The sequence below is a fragment of the Ictidomys tridecemlineatus genome, chromosome 3 (genome assembly GCF_052094955.1).
Source record: "Ictidomys tridecemlineatus isolate mIctTri1 chromosome 3, mIctTri1.hap1, whole genome shotgun sequence".
NCBI classification, from domain to species: domain Eukaryota; kingdom Metazoa; phylum Chordata; class Mammalia; order Rodentia; family Sciuridae; genus Ictidomys; species Ictidomys tridecemlineatus.
In genome coordinates, this window is record NC_135479.1 from 97,417,166 (window position 1) to 97,438,813 (window position 21,648).

The 21,648-nt window shown below is 47.1% G+C and overlaps 1 protein-coding gene and 1 long non-coding RNA gene across 3 annotated transcripts in view; one reads left to right on the forward strand and one right to left on the reverse strand.

Annotated features, from left to right (window-relative positions):
• Positions 1-21,648, reverse strand: part of Kcnab1 (potassium voltage-gated channel subfamily A regulatory beta subunit 1) — a 293,246-nt gene that overhangs the window by 216,332 nt on the left and 55,266 nt on the right. The window lies entirely within an intron of this gene.
• On the forward strand, positions 729-12,426 carry LOC144376291 (uncharacterized). Its single transcript, XR_013436586.1, has 2 exons — positions 729-1,169; positions 10,117-12,426. It is a non-coding gene; the product is annotated as an uncharacterized LOC144376291 (long non-coding RNA).

Here is a 21,648-nt window from a genome sequence, read left to right on the forward strand (position 1 = left end):
TGACGACAAACAACGGCAAATGGTGTGTCTGCTACACATTTTGTCATTATTTTAAAGTGTACTCCTTCTAATTATTTAAAAAAAAAAAAAAAACAACAAACTGGCACATAGAGTGCCCTACTGGGCCAGCAGAGGCCTCATGCATGCATCTCCTGGTTGTGTGGAATGGTTGTCAAGTGACCATCTGGACCTTTGGCTCGTGTCCAGTGCACTTGAGGGTGTTCGCACTTCTCAGGATGCATCTCAGTCCTTACGTGCCACTTGCTCAACTGTAACTTTATTTTTATGATATGTCTAGGAAAAAAAAACATGTTTACAGAGACAGAAAACAGACCAGTGGTTGCCTGGGGCTGCAGATGGGAACGGGGATTAACAGCAGACAGGCACGAGGGAAGTTTTTTTGAGGTTATGAGAATGTCCTAAAACGGAAGTTTGATTATGGTTGTACAAACCTATGAATTTATGAAGACACTAAATGGCACATTTATTTGGGGTGAATTTTATGGCATATAAATTGTACCTGACAAAGTTGTTAAAACACACACATACACACACTCACACATACACACAACCAAAAACAAATTTGCTGAGAGAGAATGTTTGCTCTTGGAATCCCCAGATTTCTCTTGCAAATTAGAAGCAAAGGCGGGCTGTGAACTTGGCACCTCCCCAGCCGCAGCAGGGCAGTCAGAGCGGTGGGAGGCCCTGAGTGCAGCTCCGAGGTGAGTGAGAAGAGCAGTGAGCCGGGCACTGCTCCTTCAGAAGGGCCTGTGTCTCTCCACCACCCAGCTGAGCTGCCAGAATCCCTGGTTTCCAAGGGCACTCAGGATCCCACGTGGGATGTGGCCCTGGGCCTGGGACACAGTGCAGCAATGGCGGGAACAGCTCCAGAGCAGCCTTTCAGTCGCCCACACCGAAGCACAGCCGACAAAGCAGCCAAGGGCCAGCAGGACTCAGAGGTCGCAGAGTGCAGAGCTGGCCACCGAAGTGGTCCAGGGTTTGCAGCCAAAGAACCTGAGCACAGCAGAATATCCCCAACGACTAGGCAGCACAGCTTTGGAACTCACAGGCAGCAAGCAGGCAGGAAGCCTTTCAGAGGAGAAAGACAGGAAACAGCTAACAAGCACGTGGCTGACACAAATACTCACCACCTCCTGCTTTGGTAACTGGTGAGTTACCTTCAAAAAGTCCCTTTAGGGGCATCTGCTTCTCCCTACCCTTGGCAGACTAGGGGCTTTAGGACATGTTGATGACAGTTCAAAAGGAAACACTCTCCCTCCCTCCCTTTCTCTCTCTCTGTGTCTCTGTCTCATTTTGCTGCCTTTATTGGACACTTAATACAGGTTGGGAAGGCTGCTGGAGCCAGGGGTTGAATGTTGTGACCTTTTACCTTAGGCCTCCTACACTGTCAGCCGGCAGAGCATTCCATGTCCCCTGATAGTCAACTCTTCTGGTCCTGAAGGAGTCTCACTTTATCAGAGGAGGAAGTCCACCAGGTGGACAAGGTGCTCAGAGATAATGATGGTGGCAATTGTTGTCACTGGGATCCACGCTTGGAGGCAGAGGCAAACCTCCAGCTGCTACGGCTGATGCCTGCCACACCTGCCGCAGCCAGCCAGTCCAGGTGGCGCTCTCTGGGTTAAACCCCAGCTGTTACAGGTTCTTTGGCAGGTTGGTTAGCTCATTTGCAACTCCATAAGTGACATTTTGAAGTGAGATACCATTAAACAAAATCCAATCAGAGGCAAGGTCATCCCACTTCCCTGCTGTCCAGATGGGAGTGTCTTTGTGGTTCCACTGCAGAGGGGCACTTGCCATCCACAGCCAATGCCCTTTCCCAGGCCCAGTGCTCCTCACTAGCAGCACAGCTTGTTATTTATAGATTGTGGTTGTTTGTTCAAGAGCATCCGTGGGGAGGAAGCGCGGGCGCTTGGATTCCTAACGTGTTTGGCTTGGGGCCTTTTCTTTTCATTGAGTAGGAGTGAGTTATTTAATGTTACGTGCAGGTACATGGGGAAGTATGTTCCTTCCAGAAAATGATTGATTTAAATTTCCCTGTAATCATTCTTAATTGCTAACTGTCTTCTGAAATTTCAAAGGCGGTCGTGTGGAGGAGGGAGGACATGGTGGTGTTGTTACATAGGACAGGAGCAGGGCGGAGGAATACTGGCAGTGGGCAGGTGAGGCACACAAGACTTGGTCACGGGGGCTGCAGGGCAGCACCTGGAGATGCAGAGGAGCATTCCCCGGAAGCATTCAGGTGGTAGCCTCACAACTAGTCACCAGTATGTACTGAGGGAGGGCTTGCTTCTCTGAGTAGAAACTGGGTTATCAGGGGTCTTTGAGGTAGGAAGAGACTGAAAAGTACTAGCATGACTCCGACCTGTTCTTCTGGCCCATCCAGCCCTCTTCTTTGGAAAATAGCATCCTCTACGGGAAGGTGGGGAAGACCCCCGCTCCCAGCTCCTGTGTGTATTTGTGGCCCAGCCTGTCAACCAGAGTTGGCTTTCCCAGGTCACATGACTGGCTCAGGCATGGTGCTGTCACCCGGCATAGTCCACTCATGACGCATACATGGGTGTTACAGGAGAAGAGGCTCTCAGGCTTCTGATTGAAGCTAATTAGGCCTAAAGCCATCTGAGGCTTTATAAGGAAAGCACCTCCTGAGTGTAAATGGACATCACTGTGGTGCCCATTGCTCTGGGGACCCAGCCTTCCAGTGCCTTCCTCAGCAAGTGATGAGTGCTCTTTCCCATTCTGATATTTGGTGACTTAACCATTTGGGCTTCTGTATCTACTACTTTCAGGGCCTCAGATCAACTAACTGTAGCCCCTGCTCAAACTCCCCAAGGTAAGGAAGAACCGGGCCTCACTGTCCCTGTGACACACTTGGTGAACCATGGCTCCCACACTCGGCCAGGGAAGATTGTCTGCACAGATCCCACAGCCAATTCCTCGGGACTGTGGCAACAAAAAGGCAGTCTGCACCTTTCAGGGAGAAGAGTTCCAGACTTGCTGCAGACTCCTTCTGTGGAGGGATGCTGTGGGCCTGGGTGCCGTCCTCAGAACAGGGCTCCGGGCTTTACATAGGCAAACTACCCCAGATCTACCCCCAGACTATTCCAAGAGTTCTGCCTAATTTTAGGTTTTTATTTTCCAATTCCCTTTTAATCTTTCTGTTTGTATTTGTGTCCGTGCTGAGTGGCTGATGGGCAGGGACTGATAGGGAAGACGGCAGAGCATTCTCCCCCTTTGCTCCCTTTCCGGGACTCCTCCACCTGGCACAGCTAGTCCATCTGCACCCTCAGCCTGAAGAGATGGCCAGAAAGAGCAATCCTGATACAGACGGGGTCTGTGCTTGAGGGCCACCTTCCACAAAGCCAGGTACAGGGGAGGAGCTTAGAGGTGCACACACCTCCTCCTCCCCACCTGCCCTGCAACTCCCTATGACTGGCTGAACCTCCTGGCGGGCAAAGGCCACAGGAGCACAGGGCAGCTTCAGGGCCCAAAGCAGTGCAGGAGAAGGGCAGGGAGGAGGCCTGGAGCAGACGAGGGCCACCAAACATATCGGATGCTGCCTTCGACCTAGGACAGAATGTGGTCCTGACCAGCAGTGAGCTTCCACTCATACCTGGTATCACTCCAGGTTCCGGCTTAGGCAAATAGTTACAGAACATCTACCTCACGTCGTGCTACAAGAAGTTCAAACAATCTGAAGGGGAGGCCTAGGAGGTGTCTTGTTCTGAGGGGAGACAGAGAAGCCTGTCACGGAAGAGGTGAGGTGCGCCTGGACTTTGGAAAACAAGCAGAACATTGTTAGAGAGCTCAAAACCCATTGTTGGGCAGATGAGAGAAGGGCACTTCAATTCAGGAAGAGAATGAACAGACACACTGATACTGGAAGCGTTAGGCAAATGAGACCACGGCAGGCCAAGGGGGACATTCGCTGGGGTGTGAGAGCAAGGTCAGGAGGTTTCAGGTCAGCTCATGGAGAATCTCACCTGCCTGCTTATCCCACTCAGTTTAGGAGGCAAAAGGGCTTTAACAGGGGCCAGGCCTGGCTGGGACGAATGTTGCAGACATATTTTTGTAGTTTTATTTTGAACATCATGGGCTATAGCAGTTCTATCTTATGCTTCGAATCTGTGCCCAATTTGTTTCCATGACAGTAACGTCATGTGCCACATTAAATCACTTCAACCTAGCAATATTAATGGCCTCAAACTGTAAATAATATGTGGCTCATGGCACCCTCGTGGATAATGGAAATAGTTCAACACCAACAATTTCAGAGTGAGGAACTAGAACCAAAGTGGTTTGTTGGAACAAAGGAGCCTATAAATAGTCATTTGGGGACAGACAGGCCGTTGTTGCTGAACGGCCTTCCAGCTTATGGGCTAAGTGCTTCGTCAGTCAGTGAGTGAAAGAGAGGCCCGAGGGTCACCCACAAGCCAACTCGGCAGGGTGAAGAGAGGAACCTGCTTATTAATCTCCTCCTCAGCCATTAAGGCCAAACTCACCAAAGCTTCTTTCTTATCTGGGTAATTGATATTAAAAATGAAAAGAAATACTGTCAGCCTGGATTGCTTTAGAGGATATATTACCTAACCCCAAAGCCCAAATCAGAAAAGGCTCTTGGACTGTGCTGTTAAGAAGGCTGGAGGGTGAGAGCCAGTGAGATCAGGCCAGCTACGGTACACTCACCCCCGTGAGAGGAAAGGAGCCCACCTCTGCCTCCCCTCTCTGTGCTCTGCAAAGGACACTCATTGGCTCTGTGGTTCAATTAACAGAACAGAACCCAGAGAAAGGTCCCAGGCACATTTGCAATGGTTGGGCTATGGGACTAAAAATCAAACGCTGTGACACTCCCATAGGACCCAGAGTGGGATCTCAGGTAAGGCTGGGAAGATCTACGAAGAAGCCTTGAGAGGTAGCTGGCCCTGCATGCCCTGCTCTTGTCTGAGGGGTGGGCACTGAGCAGCTGAGACCCCCTAGAGACCCTCTTGGTCAGTTGTGGTGAGTCCAGTGATATCCAAACACAGCCATTCCCCACCACCCTGAGAAAAGAGATAGGCCTTCCTTGAGGGATTTGTGTATTATGTTGGCCCTATCCTTGCAGCCAGTGCCTGACCTTGAGGGACACTGTGTCCACTGCTGGCTGACTGAGGTGTGGCCCTGCTGAGGACAGCTGTACAATGAAGTGTCACTTGGCCTGAATACTCCAAGTAAAGTATTCGCAAAAACTGCATTCAGCACCTTCGTGCTGCTTATATTTTAACACTTCTTGTTTTCTCAAGATGTAATGACAGCTACTTGTCAAACCTCTTTGTAAACACATCTTATTACATAGAGACCATATGTTCTCTGGCTGCAGAGGGACCGTGTCTTCATAGAGTGACCTTCAGAGGTAGAGATAAGAAGAGCATAGCTGCTTTTGTCCCTTGTCCCTCAGTTTTCCCACACTCACTGGCCAGAAGTAGATCCCATGCCCACTCCTAATTAACCACAGAGCGGGGGCAGGAGGCTTTTATTTGGCTCAGACCAGTGTTTTAACTTGACTGTGCATCAGAATCATCCAGAACCCTGTTCAAACAGAGGATTGGCTCCCTTCCCTGGAATTTCTGATTCAGAAGGTCTGAGGTGAGGCCTAGGTATTTGCATTTTTTTTTAAAGGTCTCCACATTGAGGCAATGCTGCTGATCCTACAGGGACAGCATGGCTAGCTAAGACCAGTACAGGGAGTGAGCAGAGACTCCCCTGAAACGCGACTGCTGGGAAGAAGAGGAAGCAGTCAGGGTTCTGTTAGGGAGGAAGAGGCTGGGTAGCTCAGTGGGCAACCATCAGAGTCCTCTGGATGGAAAGCCACTAAGACCTGCCTTTAAGGACAGGCACCGAGGTCTGTGTGGACTCTGCCTTCTTGTTCCCAGCCTTCCTGCTCAACAGGCCCAGGACTAGAAGGGGCAGCACTGATGCTAGAGATGACCATAAGGCTCTCCCTATCCCAGAAGACCCTGTGGAGGGGGTAATACCTTGGGCACTCAGCAAGTAGCCCCTGGAGAGCCTTTGTGTCAGGCCAGTAACTGGGGAAAGTGCCCCCACTCTCTGAGACCACATGATGGAAAACAAAACAGAAAAGTGGCCTGCTCATCTTGAACTGTTCCTTTAAGCTGAAATAAGGCAGACTTTATAAGTCAAAGCCTGGTGTAGCAGCCTGCCTTCTATGTGTCCTCTGTGCCTATGCGAGGACACTCAGGCACTTAATTACAATTATGCTGTGTGCCAGGCCAAATATTACTGCTCTATGAGAACACAGCCACTCAAGAATCTGTTAATTTGGCCTTTTCTTGGCTAGCCCTCACAAAATAACCACTGCTCACAGTTTAGCTTCTCATTAGTCGGGGGCTTAATTATAGGCTGAGCTAGGAAGGAACGCCTGGGGTCATTGAACAGAACATAGAGGTGAAGTGGCTGACAGGTGACCTTTCTTGTTCAGAGAGCCCAGTGGGCCCCACGCGAAAGCCTACAGAATGACGGGTATTGAAAAGTTCTTGATTCTCCCACACCACAAGGTCCCAGCCAAGCTCCTGCACTGAGGGCCTCCTCCCAGGCACTTGGGGGACAAGGCTGGGAACACAGGAAGCCATCACCTGGGCCCCAGCTGCCCACAGCCTCTTCTCGCCCGAGCCCAAGGCATCTCCCCTCATCTATTTGAAGGAAGCCAAAGCACTTCTGGTCTGCCTGCCAATTCTAGGGAACAGCTACTTTGAAGACAGCTCAGTAACTCCATATATTGAAGGAAGAGAAACAGCGCAGAGCGTCTTAATACCGTCTTTCAACCAAAGGCTATCGGCTGCTTAAAATAGTGCCGTCACAGATGGATCCATTAGCTGAGCCTTTCTCCTGGAGTCTCAGGCAGGATTTAAAACCCCAAAAGAAGAGGCAACAAAAGAATGAAAGTGTTAGTTTTTGAGATGTCCACAGAACCGGTCTCCTTCCCACTCAGCAGGCAAACCACGCTGATGAGAGGGAAAGGAAAGACACCACCCGCTTCCTCCCAGGGATTCAGTCCTAGCACAAACAGCATTCAGCGCTGTGCAGGGCACAGATGCCCGTGTGTAGTGCCCAGCGCCTGGCATGCATTTCCGACCTGGAAGATTCTGGGGCCCACCACAGGCTCTGAGTCCTGGAAGGTAGGCCTCTGATGCGCTCTGCAGGTGCTTCCCGCCTGCCAGGCCTCTCCATTCCCAGGGATCATTGCAGCCTGGGGAAAAGGCCCCAACTCACCAGCAGGGACAGGAGGGACAGGAGCCAACAAGACTGGAAGTCAGGCTTCCTTCTTAGGCTGCCACAAAACTACAAGCTCTGTTGGGGAGCACAGCCATGGGCGCTCTGGCTCCTTCTCGCTGTTTGGCTGTGTTTCTATTCCAGAATACACGAATGGATTTTTCATCAGTATAAATCCATCAGCCAAGGGGGTAGGAATCCCCTTCCTACATCATTCCCTGAGACTCCCACCCATGGGAAAGCACATCTTTCGTAGGCTTAGACCCAGAAATATGGACAGGTGGGGAGCCTGGCAGCTGCTCTACCCAGCCTCAGATGTTTTTCCCCCTTTCTACCACTGTCATGATGCACCCCAAGTATTCCACACAGTCTCTGTACCCCTGGGAGTTCTGGTCAGACACTTCTCTGTACTAAGTCAACCCTGGTGTTCATCTGTCCCGTCCTTCTTGTCCGTTTAGTTCTCCCTGATGCGTCACGCATTTCTTCTAATTATGCTGCATATTAGTAATGAGGACAACTAGCTAATTAAGCCTACTTACTTTCAAGTGATTTATGTTCTAGGATTTTGGTGTAAGTCTTTGGTTTAAAATTCAGAACATATTTTACATAGATAGAAATTACTCACAGCTTCCACCTCACAGAAACCTATTTAAACACATATCTGTAAGCACAGTCAAGTGATCTTTTTGCTGGCCATGTTTCCTACTATCAGGATTTTGCCTGGTGCATAGTAAGCTATTAATCAGTGATCTGGACTGTTCAATGAGCTGGATATCCAATTTGAGAGTGTGTTTTTCATCAAGATCCCCTCTGGGTGCCTTCTAGCTTTTTAGTTATGCATCAAAGAATGATGTGAGATAAGTGTACTCAAGAAAAATCTGTGCAGATAAAAGACAGCATTCAAAATAAACAGAGCTCCTGTATGCATTCATAAAATAACTTGTCGATTTCTAGCAAGATACTCAGTCCTTAAAGGAGTATTCTGGTTAAATGACATGAACGCATTAACCTGAAGATAGCTTATGTGTCAACAGACCTGACTGTGACACTGGTCACCATCCTTCCCAGAGGAATAGGGTGTCTTTGTTCCATTTATAACCTGTCAAGTGGTGTAACATTTTGTTCAGGTATTCAAGGAAGGAAGGGAGAGAAGATCTCAAGATGACAGCAGCAATAAAACTTGGAGGGGGTAGATGAAAGAACCAGAGAAATGGCCTTTGCCTCACTTATTTGGAGTATATTTCTTGGCCAAGTCCTGGGCCAGGAACTGGAGACATAAAGAGGGCTGGAAGGGTGCTTTTGCTCATTTGGCTGGGAGGGCAGAAATCCCCTCCAATTTCCCCTCCTGAGCCCACCCATTCATGGGCAAGGACCCCTCCCAGACCTGACTTGTGAGTATGGACAGATGGTCCACACCATCAGCTCTCCCAGAAAACCGACAGCTAGGAATTCAAGGGTAGGCAACAGAACATCTCCTCACTGTTGGCAAGCACCCCTATCCAGATGCCACCCCCCCCCTGCACTTGGGTAGGCCACATTTTACAGAGTGGGTGCACAAAAGGCTTGCTGAATGAATAAATGGTATTAGCAAGAACTGTGGGTTCCAGGAGCCAAGGGCCATATGCTACACAATAGGAGGAGGAGGCAGAGGAGGGGGAGAAAAGGAATGAAACTCATTTTTCCTGAACAAGTTGGCCTTGGGAAAATATATAAAGAGTTTTTGAGGAAGAATGGGTTTGAGTCCTGACCCATCGCTTACCCACTCTGAACCTGCCTTCCCCAGTTTAAAAGGATCAACTGCCCCTGAGGTTTTCCAGGCCAGCCATTCCCTTGGCGCATAGGATTCCTTCTGCTCTTCCTTTCTCTACATGTTCGTTCTTGCCTCTCCTCTTTTGTCAGTGTCTCCCTCCAAACTTGATCAGTTCAATTAGAATTCAAACATGCTATGGGCCCCCCAGCTTAAACAAAGATCCCCCAGGCTCTATGCCTCTCTGGCCAACATGCCACTCAGACAATGCAAGTCCCATGAAAGTTGCCAACCACTCTGATCAGAATCCTCTGACTCCATCCAATGGCCACTGTCAAGGTCACCAGTGACATTCACCCTGCCAAATTCAGTGGTTGGGTTTCAGCTCACTTTCTGAGAGCTTACTAAACCATATTCTCCAGTTTTGCACATCCATCTCCATAGTGTAAAGCCCAGACCAAGAGGGTGGTGAAGCTAGAGACTATATTTGCCAGTCACTCTCCCCAGCCACACAACCACACTCAGCTATGTGGGCCAGCTCTTATCAGTGGGCAGAGATCAGATCATATAAGGTCTTACAGAGCATGGTAAGGAATTTGAATTTTATTCTAAGATTGATAGGCAATGGGATGGTTTGTAGTAAAGTGTTTTCTCCTCTAGAACTGCAAAGCTCATCTGGCGCCATGGCACACACCTGTAATCCCAGTGGCTCCAGAGGCTAAGGCAGGAGGATGCTGAGTTCAAGGGCAGCCTCAGCAATTTAGTGAGACCCAAAGCAAATCAGTGAGACTCTGTCTCTAAATAAAATATGTTTTAGAAAGTGGGGCTGGAAATGTGGTGCAGTGGTTAAGTACCTCTGGGTTCAATCCAAGGCTCACTCCTGGTCAGGACCCTACACTCACTCCTATCCCAGTACTTACCACAAGTCTCTACATGGCCAACTACTTCTTATCTTTCCAGTCTCTGATCCAAGGTATTTCCATTGACTAATCCATTCAAAATGCACTCCTCCCACATCCCTCATGTTAATATACTTCTCCATAACTTTTTTTTCCTAACAATGTATTATATTTCCTTATTCTCAGGCTTCAAAGTGCATCAGAATCATCTAGGCACTTGCTAAAATCACAGATTTCCATCCCAAATACCCAAGAATTCAGAAGGTGTTAGAATGTGCTGAGTAATCTGCATTTAACAAGATAATTCGGATCCAAATGGACCTCAGCTACATAGACTTCTAGTCCAAAAAGGTACTGCCTCCACACCTGGCCACCTGGGAGGTGAGAGATGCATTTTCAAAGAGAAGAAGTCTCCATTAAGGGTGGACTCTCACCGCATGGTATGTCGCCTGGCTTAACAGGGGCAAGAGCCTTCTGGCTGGCAATCTTGCTTCTCTAGAATGCTTGTGAACTATTCTAGCTGCACAAATCCTGTTCTTACAACCAAAAGTCATTGTGTGACTGAGCATGTGACTTTGCTTCTCTGGGCCTCCAGGGTCACTTCTGTCACATGAAATGTATGGAATGAGGTTTTCCCTGGTCTTTCTCATCCAGGAAGTCTGAACTATAGGCACTCACCCTAGTGTGTGTATTCTCTGGAGAAAAGACATGAAATAAGAGTCAAATGCTGAGAAGCAGGTGTTTGCTACAAAGGGGTATCTTGTTCTAGGCCCCCAGAACTACTCCCCCATGGCACCAAATTGCCAGTTAAAGAAAAGGACTCTCAAGCTGAGCCATGCAGAAGCACCAGGGAGTCCTGAACAGCTGGCCACAGGCTCTGTGCTCACAGTGCTAGAACCTGCCCACTTACCTGCACTACAAGAAGGCTTTAAAGTAGAGAGCAGCCACCCCAAGAGATCAATCAAAGCATCAAGGCTACAGTGCACTGAATGAACTCCACAAATTCCCAACACCCAGAGGAACAGAGTGTCTTCATTCCATTTATAACTTGTCAAATGGTGCGACATTTTGTTCATGTATTCAAGGAAGGGAGGGAGGGAAGATACCCTCAAGATGACAGTAGCAAGAAAACTTGGAGAGGGTAGATGAAATAACCAGAGAAATGGCCTTCACCTCACTTATTTGGAGGATATTTCTTGGCCAAGTGCTGGGACAGGAACTGGAGATGTAAAGAGGGTTGGAAGCAGCTCCTATCCTCAAGGAACAGAGAACTGAGTAGACAATGGATGTGGGGCTAGTGGGGACACAAAGAGACTGTGGCCCAGTCTTCAGGAGAAGTCAGAGCAGGGCCCCAGAGAAGGTGACAATTGAGCTAGAACTTGAAGCATCGGTCTGCTTGAATGCAAGAGAAAAGACCCCCATTAGGTACAGAAAATAGCACATGAAAATATAGCTTGTGTTGTGTTGTTGACATTTCTCTTAGCCGTCAAGATCAGCCTTGAATGTGGACAGGCTCGGTGACCTACTTTGGCCCACAGAAGGCTCCAGAAGGGATTGTGAGCCAGCTCCTATCTGCTCCTGCTCCTGCGTGCACACTTGCAGCCACCCAGTGAACAAGCCCAGGCCAGTTTTCTGCACCACAAGCCACCCCACAGGAAAACAGCCATTCTGAATCAGCCAGCCCCCTGCACTCTGTAGCTGACCACAGGTGCATGACCTAATGTAGCCAAGGTCAGTCTGGCCTGGCCAAGGTCACAAGTGTTTCTCTCAGTCAAGCAAGCTCTCATGAGCAATAATAACAGTTGCTCTAAGCCACTAGATTTTGGAATGGTTTCTTATGCATCAACAGATAACTGAAAGAGCTCCTTCCTGTTTGAATTTACAGTAATGCAGTTCTCACGCTCTAAATCAGCAGTGCAGAGAGGCCGAGACAAAAAGCTGCAGAGTAAAAAAATACACTATCACTCGTTTGTAAATGTCCACCACCTTCCTCTCCTGCCAGTCTCTTCTCGATCAAAAACAGCCAATGAAACACAATTATCACACAGACTCACCTTCCAGAAAAACCCACTGAAAGAGAATGGATTTTGTAAAATAGCATTCTTTTCACCCCGCTAAACACATTCTGCCATAAGGCACAGTAGATATGAAGGGCTAACACAAAATGCTGGGCTCTTTTCACTCCCATGTAGACGTTCAGCTCAGATGCTGCTGGGTTTGCACAGTCTCACACACCTCCAAGCCTACTTCCTGACTTAGAGCACAAACATACAGTGCAAATGTCCAACGAGTACGTTAAACTGAATGCAAGGGGGACATTGAGACAATTCAACCTCCAGACTCCCAACTACCAGGTGTCATTTTTAGGGGATTCAGATGTAACCACATGTCTAGAGATGGATCCCTGTCATTATATGCATATCACAGGTCCATTGATTACTTATTCCTGCAGAGACCAGAAAATGCAATGTTCCTCTGTAAGAAGAGAATGGAAAATATCTTAATGCTCTTAGTTCCTTTTTGTCAATGTTAACTGAAATAACCCACCAGTTATAATCCGAGCAGCCTGGCCCAGAGAGAACCTTACATCACAAACTTAAGGTGTGCTGATTCTGTTCTGCCTTGCAAAATGCCTTTCTCTAGGCTGATAAAAAATAAAAATAAAAATTCTTAACAAATAATACAGAATAGTCTCAACACAATAAAGAAGTGAAGAGCTTTGGCAGCTGACCCATCAGCCCCTGGGCAAAATAGCAGAGAAGGTAAAAGTGGGCCATATTCTGCTCTTGTTCACCAAATCAAGATAGCTTGTGTTCTGTTCTGAGTTATTCAACTTTCGGATAAAGATGGCACACAGGGTACAGCATCCAATTTTGCTCCTTCCAAAGTCTACAGTAAAGGAACTTCTTTCCTTAAAAAAATATAAAACAGAAAGAGTGCCCAGGGGTGACAGCCCAGCAGCCACAGCAGGGTCCTCAGGAGGTGGTGGACTTGGAGAAGGTGAGAATTTGCATGCACTTCCACCTCTGGCTCAAAAAAATATCTCTCAGGGGCTGGAGGTGTAACTGGATGGTGGACAGCATGCTTAGTTGCAACAAGGTCCGGATTCCACCTTTGACAAAGCCCCTAAATCAACATCCCTACCTGTATTTATCTATATCTAAATCACATTTTTTTAAGATTGCATAAAACTAAATACACATGCAATTGAGTCTGTATAAAACTGGTAAAAGCTGAATAAGGGTGGTAGATTATATCAATTTTCCAATTCTGATGTTGTACTATAGTTACACAGGACATTATACTGGGGGAAACTAGGTAAAAGGAATATGACATTTCTCTGAATTATTTCTTTTAACTATATGAGACTCCAGAATTATCTCAAAATAATAAGTTTATTTTAAAAAAACTCACAAAAATAGGAAGAAAAAGAAATAACAAAATCTTGGAAGCATTAAGCAGATGGATAGAGCTGTCGTTGCTGATTCCAGAAGCCAAGTTCTAAGACTGTAAGGAATGTGAAGCAATCTTCTTTAGACACAGAGGCTCCAGAAGGTTAGGAACACAGCAGCAGGTGCCCTGGAAATGGAGTGGAAGGGGAGGAAAGGCATGTGGAGACAGCCTGATAATGGTGCCCTCAGAGGTCCAGAGCTTCCTGCTCCTGCCCTGAAGATGCTGCTCCTGCCTCCACACACTGCAGGGACTGGCCACATCTAGAGAACTCCAGGCAAAGGATCTCTGTGTGGGTCTCCTACAGCAGGCAGGTGAGGGTGGACCAAACTGAAAACAGTAAAACTAAGCCAATGAGTGGACTGGCATGGCCCATGAACAGCCCTCTGCACTATACCTTTCAAGCAGCCAGACAGTTGGTGGCCAAATCTTGACCCTCTGGGCTGGAGACAGAAGAATCTTTACGGGAAATCTGACTCACATTGATGCTGCTGTGGGTGTATCTCCAGGCTTCACCCAGGAAATCAGAGCCACTCAAAGTACAGGGGGCACAGGAGCTCACTCCAGGAGTCAGAGCTTCTGTAAAGGTGGAGGGGACCGGGGAGTCTGTAGGAGGGGAACCAGAGGGTCAGAGAAAGGCCCATCCAGTGCTGACGAGATGGTGGCTCCGAAGGCATCATACACTATTAACCAATGAGGACTGCGTCACCCAGATGGCAGAAGGGAGCTTGCTGAGGTTATGCCAGGCTCCTGAGGTGGGAAGACAACACTGGGCTACTCAGGTGGGCTGATGCCATCACTGCATCCTTACAAAAGGGAAGCGGGACTCAAGGGGAGAAAAGGGGGATGTGAAGCAGAACTGAAGGATGGAGTGATGTGCTCTGAAGATGGGAGAAGAAGGCAAAAAATGCAGGCAGCCTTTAGGGGCTGGGAAAGGTGAGGAAGCGGGTTCTCTTCAGAAGCTTCCTGAAAGGTATGCCTTGACTTCAGGTTCCTGACTTCAGAACCATGCTGGAATAAATCTGTGTTGTTTTAAGCCAAATCATGTTGCAATGTATTCCAGAGACCATAGGAAATAATCACTGTCACCCCAGTTCACAGTGGAGGCGTGGATGGGGCCCAGGAGAATTTGGAGCAGGAGCCCATGGAAGCCCCACGGGAGCCACCACCTCCAGCAGAACTGCAGACAAGCCTCTAGTGGCATAGGGCCCCGCTCAGTCAGGGGGGTCAGCGGTAGGGATGAGCGGCTACATTTCACTGGCCCTCACTGGCCCCGATCAGTGATCATCTGGAAGTAATGTTTCCAGCTCCGCCTCAGCCATCAAAATCTCCTGCAAGTTTTGCACTTAGCCAAGCTAATCATACAGTATGGAGTTCTTCTAGAAAGGGTCATTCTGAGCCTCAAATAGAAGCAGTAATGCCAAGAGACAGACCATAGCCTCCCTCTGGGAGTTTCCTTACAGAGGTGACAGGCCCTACACAGATGCTGGAGTCACCAGCTACGGTCAGATTCTGACTCTCAAAAATGAGCAGACCAGCAAGGATTACTGAGCATCCAAGGAAAGCCTTGCACAGAAAAATAAATATCAAACACAAAGTCAGAATCAAAACAGAAAAAGGAAACTTGAAGAAAACAGAGACTGTTCTCAGAGGAGAAAAATTATACCACAATTATAAAGACTGAACTCACTGGTTTATTGAGAAGGTTAAGAGAAAACACTGAATCCATTATATATTATTGGTAGGATGCGTTAGATAAATGAACATTCAAAAAGCTAAAAGGAGCTCTTAAAAACTTAAACATCTATCTGAAATGGAAAAGTAAATGAAAGAGGAGGTAAATAAAGCTGAGTTTATAAGTTCAGAAAGAAGAGTTTATAAAAGAACGAAGTGAAAAAATAGGAGATGATTAGGGAATTAGAGCAGAAAGTTCATCATTGAGATCACAGGAGTACCAGGAAAAAAATACAGAAAATGCAGTAAAGAAGAAAGAAAAGAAACATATCCACAAACTAAATTAAGGACACTTCCAAAATAGAGAACATGAACTTGCAGATTTAAAGGACCTGGTACACAGCTCACTGGGTAATTAGCCCATATCAGGGGACTTGATCTTAAAGCCTCAGGATGGTGGGGGCAAGGAACATTCTAGATGCTCTCAGAGATTTAAAAACAATATCAACAATAGGCCAAATACAATCAGAATTGCTTCGTAATTCTTAATGCCAACCTTAGAAGGTGGAAGAATACAGAGAAATATAGGTAAATTATTTCCAACAAATAACTCTATCCAGTCAATAATCAACAAAAAATAAAGATGTTGTCTGACATTCAAGGTTTAAAATGTCACTTTCCAAGCACCTTTTCTAAGACACTGGAAGGTTTATTTTATCAAAATGAGGGAATAAACAGAGAAAAAGAAAAACATTAAATACGGGAAAAAAGAAAAAAAAGCCACTCCAAAGTCCTCTACCAGGGCAGAGAAGGGACAAGCTAGAGAAACTCCCCTGTTTCAGCAGGACTCCAGGCTCAGGACGTCTTCCAGCCAGACTGTTCTCTGAGTGACCAGCTTTCTCAGAAGTAAGCCAAGGAAGAGAAGCCCTTGGCCAGGGCACAAGGGATTCCAGTTCAGACGGCCTGATTATCCCTGGGAGTCCCAGGGCCATCTGTGGAGAATTGCCGAGGGCACGCCATCTCCAGGGATTACAGAGGCCCTCCAGGAGACTTCCCCAAGGAAAAGGTTGGGGCTGACAGATAACTTGATGTGATTAACTTTGCAAATACTGTGTAGAGAAACTGTTGGAGGTACAAGAAGAATTTATAGGAAGAATCAAGAACACTAGATTTTAAAAGGCAATTTCAGGGGGGAAAAACACAGAAATATTATCAAAATGCAGTATGAAATTGGTGTTCTGAGTCAGCTTCCAAGTGCCAGCACTTGCATCTCTTTTCAGAGGCCTTTCACTAAAGCTTGGGAAGGTCAAGCTGCCTGGCCAGCAGGCTGAAGGGCTGAGGAGGTCACCACTATCGAGTGGACCCTTCAGCAAACGACTGACAGGATATGCCAGCTCTCTCTCCCACCAAAACAGTAAGTGTGCATTCCACACCATCTCCCAGGATCCCTCTCACTGGGTTAAGCTCCAGTTTCCACCTTCCTCCTTTGCCATTTCCTTACTCCACCCCTGGTGTTGCCTGTGCCCCCCCACACACACACACCAAGTAAACCAATACGTGCTCAGGTCTGCCCCTGGGGATCCCACATATGACAATGTCCAGCTGTGAACAAAATTTCCCTAGGTCAATCATGCTAACACTGAATATCTACTTAACCAATAACTGGAACACAGTCACATCCGGAGATGAAGAGAAGCAGAAGGGATGGTGACGTAAGGGAGTTCAACCCTCATCTGCTATGTTAGAAGTCCATCAGATCATGTCTCAACTGATAAATGAAAAGAGAACAGCATTCAAACATTATGTAAAAGCACAGGTATCTATAAATGCCAGAAGGAGCATCTTAAAGAATGGATGTGCTTGGCTCTAGGAATGGGAGTCAGGAAAATGGAGATGTTGGAATATGAAGTTGTGTATTATGTTATATAAACCCTTGAACGTTGTTTGACATTTAATAGTACTATTATTTTTAATAGCATTACTATTAGCTTGTACCATTATGTATAATTTAATGGAGGGGAAAAAATGTGAAAAGAACAAAAATAGGAATGAAAGAAGGATAAAAGGGGAGGGAAGAGAGAAAGGAAGTTTAAGAGGAGAAGGACGCAGGAGGCTAGCTCTTAGAAACCGCAAAACTGCCTCTTCTCAGCTGGCTGTAACTCCTTAACTCCAGGCTTGTGTTAGCTCCTAAGCTAGGAAAATATATTTTAGAGAACAGTGAAGTCATAAAGCATGTCTACAATAGGAGATAGCTTCAGACAATGAAATGCATCTGCAATTACTCACTGATTGTAAATTACCTCATTAGTGAGCGTTTCTCCTTCTTCCCCTCCCTTGACGTGATTTTTCTTCTGTAACTCTAGAATACAAAAAGTAGCTCAGGCTCCAGATGTTGTGTTTCCCTCTACCCTCCAAAGACATTCTCACACCCTTTCCAAGCCAATACCCTCCATGCGTTTGACTAAAGTGCTCATGAAGACAGAGTTTGTTTTTATGAAACCTACATCATGTGGAAGAGACTAAAAATGAATTAACAAATGAAAATAGTGATAAAAGCTGGAAGGAGATGTAAACTGGACATGGTCCGGAGCAAGAGCAAGAGGACCTGTCCAGACAGGTTTCTGTCTCTGGATAACATTTCCGGAGGCCTAGGCACTGAAAGCCAGAGGTCAGGGTGGGAGGTTCCACCTGTGGGGTCAACCACCCAGAGGAATCACTCGGGAAGAAAACAGGGAGGAGGGGGAGAGCAGCTTCAGAGAGAGGGGGACAGGAAGGGTCAGCTGCTTCACAGCCTAGGCAGGACCCTGAAGCCATGTCCTGAGGCCCCTGATACAACAGAACAGGCTTCCTTCACAGTCACTCAGGAGGACAGGTGCTGTCTTTGAGTTCATCTCTAATCTTTACATTTAATGTGGAAAAAGGCAATAAAACAAAGCATTTAGTATATTTCCAAAAACTGCAAAATCTCAGAAAGGAGCAGAATGACCACATCTATGTATAACGGCCCTTCATGTTCCCTACGCTATCCAGTGCAAACCTCTGGCTGCTGGAGGATCTGAAATTGAGGGAGAACTTCCAAGTTCAAGATCATTTCCACAAGCAATACTCCTGACTATAACACCTGTTTCTCAGTCACCTATCTCTCAGATAGGCAAGATAGTCAACTCTGCTTTCCTACTGAAATTTAAATTTCCTGCTGAAATTTAAGGAACCTTAAATCCCTTTAATTAATTAATTTCTTACTGGCCTCAAGTCTTGGACTTGGGTGACATGAAAGCAGGGTATGATTATAGAAACTTGTCGTGGTTATAATGATTGTAGGCCAGCTAACTCGGAGCTTGAGCATTCAGGCATAATTCTCTATCTCAACTTGTGCTTTGTTTCACAATTTTAGACCCCAGGGATGTGCCAGCAAACTGAATCAATGATACAAAAGCAACACATTTGGAAAAATTATTCATGTTTTCTCAGAGTCAACTACTGGGAATTGATGAGTCACCGACCACAAATTCTCAGTCTCAACAATTAATCCAAAAGAGAGTAAACTCTAACCAAAAGCAAAGACTTCATGAACTTAAAGCCCCAGAGTAGTTGCAGAGTCACTGGAGTTCCACCAACCCCTTTCCTAGGGATGAAGTGAAGGAAACTTCTTTCATGTTTTGCCATTTGCTGTTTGTTAGAGGCCTGGGAGTCCTCTAAGATTTCTGGGACAGGAAGCCCACCTCTAGACTCCTGGCTGAGTCCCAGCCACCCACCTCTAGGTGCCTTGGCAGCAGGGCCCTGGCTTCTACCCTCTAGCAAAGGGAGAAATTTTTCCAATAAGGGAAAAAATGGATCCCATAGGGTTAAAGTGAGCACAGAGCCCTTGGGGACGACAGCAGCCAGCTCAGGAGGCCCCTCCCCGAGAACTGGCCTGAAGCCGGTGGATATAGTGAGAGGATATTTAGAAAGCCAGAAGCACATCTGAGGTTAGCAAAGAGTCTGCACCTGGGGAAAAACAAGATATTCATTAATCCAGGAAAAGCAGCAGGTTGTACAGGAAAGGAAAGTCATCATACCTGGTCTTGAGCAAGCTCAGTTATGGTCACGACCAGGTAGGTACTGCTGAAGACAAAGGAGGGCATACCTGTGCTCCAGGGCAGAGGCGGGACCTTGGTCACACTCCTCCAGGGACACAGGAGGAAGACAGATCCACCCCAGAGCAGAAGCCCTTTCTCAGAGAAGTTCTCCACAGCTCACCCATCGGGGCGAAGGAAGGTCCATCGTTTCCATCAGTGTGAACAACCCTGGCTGTTCTCAACCTGTCTCTCATCTCAAACCATGGAAAGAAAACTTGTCCTGCTCTTCCTTAAACAGAGTTCCAAGCCTCTTCCTCAGATAGACTGTCCAGGGCTGGGCTCTCTCCAAGCCTCTGAGACCCAGAGGTGGAGAACTGGGAGGTAAGCCAGTGCCAACCCCTGACTCTAGGGCATGCCCCTGCTCCCTAGATGGGCCCTAGTCCTGAGGGGGCTCAAGCATGCTGTACAGTGGGTTTCTAGGAGCCTTGCCACAAGCAGATTACCAGCCTATAAAGGGAATGTGGACACAGGTAGAAATGGGCCCAGGGAGGGAGGTCAGAATAGGGCCACATAGTCACAGCTGCAGGTTTTTCTCTGATCCTTTCACTCTTGACTCCAACCTAGGTCAGGGGAAAGAAAGACCTGGAACCCAACCCGAGTAAGCTGTGTCACTACAGACTAGGCACCACTGAGGCAAGGCAGTGTCCATCTTCCCACCAGCACAGTTACTCCAAGGGGCAGGCACAGATGTCTCCTGTGTCCAGGGCTGCTTGGTGTCTCCTTCAGACTTTGTACCACTGATGTGACAGAAGCGGCTAAAGGGGAAGAGTCATGTCTGGGCAGAGAAGCTCTGTCCAAGGAGGTCCCTCATTAGGCACAGTCGCCAGAAAGAGTTCTGAATGGGGACAGCATCCTGGAAGGCGGGAACTCAGCACAGGGCCTGCAAATGAGACCCTGTTCCTGTGACGGGAGAAAAGGCTCATCGGGTATGCAAGTGGCCTGGGTTCATGTTCAAGCATTTCCATTTACTAACTGCACGATCAGGAGCAAATCTCCTAACTTCTTGGGGTCTTGTTTTCCTCCTTTCCTAAGACTAGGTAATAGTGGCCACTGTAGCCACAGTGCTCCATGTTGAGTCAAACAAGAACCATACTTTGAGTCACATGTAAAAGCAAGCAAACACCACCAACAAATAGATATGTACATACACATGTCCCCAAGCAAGGCCAAGGGTATCGGAGAGGAGACTTCCTCCCTGAGATCAGAAGGTAGTCTACCCCAGCCTCCAGCCTCCTCACTCTCCTGCATCCGTGGTATGGATGTATTTCAAACATCTCCTTTTTCTAAGTCAAATTTCTAGGGCTTATTAAATACCTTTGAGAACCATGGCCTTTGTCATTTTCCTTGCAATTAGTTGGATTTCCTGCAAATGGCCAGTTGTTTCCATACTAAATCAAAAGAGACTCACATTGTAAAAGAATAAAAAAGAACATTTTGCTTGCATTAGTTACTGATCGGTGGAGTAATGGCCTACACTTGCTCACACACACAAAAAAACTAATGGATAATTTTTTAAACAACATTGCCAACCATGCAGTAAGTACTCCGATTTTAGAAAGCATCAAATACTATAGAATAGAATAACTCAGAAGTACTTGATCATCCCTGAAGTTTTTTTTTTTTTTTATCTATAGCTGGAATTCATTCTCTGTGTGCTTTTGTTTCTATGCAGTCTCTACCAAGCTCCAAGCCCTGTACTTTTCTCTTTTAATAAATGTTTATCCTTTCTGTCGGGGTTGCATAGTCCACCATCGCTTGATTTGCCCCAAAGTCAAAATACTCTCTGATCATCATGCACAGAATTAATCCAGCCTGACAGCACTATTAATGGAGCTTACACAACAGCAAGGGGGGTGCGGGCAGTGGGGCTGGCTGTGGGGTGTGCTCTGACTTCCGCACGTGGGAGGTTGCTCCCTCGCTCTGCAGATAAGCGTTTCCATCCGCCCTGCAGTACCCATTCCAGATGCCACAGGTCCATGTCGCCCTGCCAAATGCATGTCTCCCAGAACATTGTGACCAGTCTGTTTCCAGAACCACAGCAACCTACCCTTGCCTACCCCTGGAGGGAGGAGCAGACACATTAAATGATGAGCTCCCTTTCATATCAATAATAAGCATCAAAGCTGCTCTGGGCTGGCGCATTTTTAAGATCATAAGAAAATCAGCTCTCTGGTCTCTCCATCTCTGGCACCCAAGTGAGGAAATGGTTGCTGGTTTTTAGTTCATGCTAAACTACTGTGGAAATTCAATGACTTTTTAAAAATCTTGCAGAGTGGATGGGCTCAACAGGACAGGTGTTTTGTTGGTTCGTTTGCAATGCTGGGGACTAAACCCAGGGCTCTGAGCATGCTGGGCAGTCACTCTACCACTGCACTACACTCCCAGCCCAAGGACAGGTTCTTTTTACTCAGGTCTGCAGAAAGTCATTTTTAAAACTGAGGGAATGGAAATGTTTCCTTTTTAACTCCAGTTTTCT